This window comes from Triticum dicoccoides, chromosome 4A (assembly GCF_002162155.2).
Source record: "Triticum dicoccoides isolate Atlit2015 ecotype Zavitan chromosome 4A, WEW_v2.0, whole genome shotgun sequence".
Classification (NCBI taxonomy): domain Eukaryota; kingdom Viridiplantae; phylum Streptophyta; class Magnoliopsida; order Poales; family Poaceae; genus Triticum; species Triticum dicoccoides.
The window spans coordinates 619,646,703-619,647,681 of NC_041386.1; the positions used below are offsets into that span (position 1 = coordinate 619,646,703).

At 43.9% G+C, this 979-nt stretch overlaps 1 non-coding gene across 1 annotated transcript; it reads right to left on the reverse strand.

Moving 5' to 3' along the window:
• Positions 1–604: 604 nt before the first annotated feature.
• Positions 605–678, reverse strand: TRNAV-CAC. Its single transcript has one exon. It is a non-coding gene; the product is annotated as a tRNA-Val (tRNA).
• Between the last annotated feature and the right edge of the window lie 301 nt (positions 679–979).

Genomic DNA, 979 nt, shown 5'->3' on the forward strand with positions numbered 1-979 from the left:
GACATACAACTGACTATATATTCGTTGGAAATGTGAAGCAAAATCTTTTTTTTAGAACACAGTACAGACGTAAGCACTTATATACACGCGCATACACTCACCCCTATGATCGCATACACGCACACCCTATCCCTATGAGCACCTCTGAAAGGAGCCGGCATATCATCTTGAAATTTACAAAGTCACCGTAGGCACATCGTCGTCGACGGGAACGTCTCCTCCCACTGAATGCGCATCGCCGGAAATCCTGAAATAAATGCGAGCATCAGGATTTGAACCCTGTTGGGCTGGGGATACTACGGTCCCTCTAACCATCCAACTACATGTTGGTTCGCAATGTGAAGCAAAATCTGATGGAAGTTAAAACAGATAGGACTACTGGAGACTATACATACACGTACAAAATGAAATGATAAGGACTTTACAAAAAATAGTGAAAAGGAAATAAATGCCTGAGCCTAGGTTCGAATGTTAGAAACGTGAAGCAAATATGCTAGAAGTTAGAACAAATATATCTATCTATGTGTAAAATTAGAAACCAACACAAAATTTGAAAGAAAAAAAAGAAAAGCCAAAAACAGAAAAAGGCTAAAAAAAAGTAAAATGTCTGAGCCCAGGTTCGAACTGGGGACCTTTAGTGTGTGAGACTAACGTGATAACCAACTACACCACCCAGACGCTGCTGTCTGATGGCTCGAGGGGAAGCTATATGAGTGTTGTTATACTCTCTTCTGTAGAATACCCAGCGTGAATATGCATGCCGTGCAGTCGTGCTATAACCTCCCTTTTGCTGATTCTCCTTTCACCTCTTTTCTAAGACGTTTTAGGTCACCAGGAATATATACTCCGGCATCTGATCTGGTGAGATGGAGTTCATGGATCTGACGAGGCCATGGCAGCTGATCTGGTGCGCCGGGTTGCGGCTCCCCTTTCGTCCAAGCCATGGTATGGCCCTTTGCCGGCGGTCAGTCTCCATGCG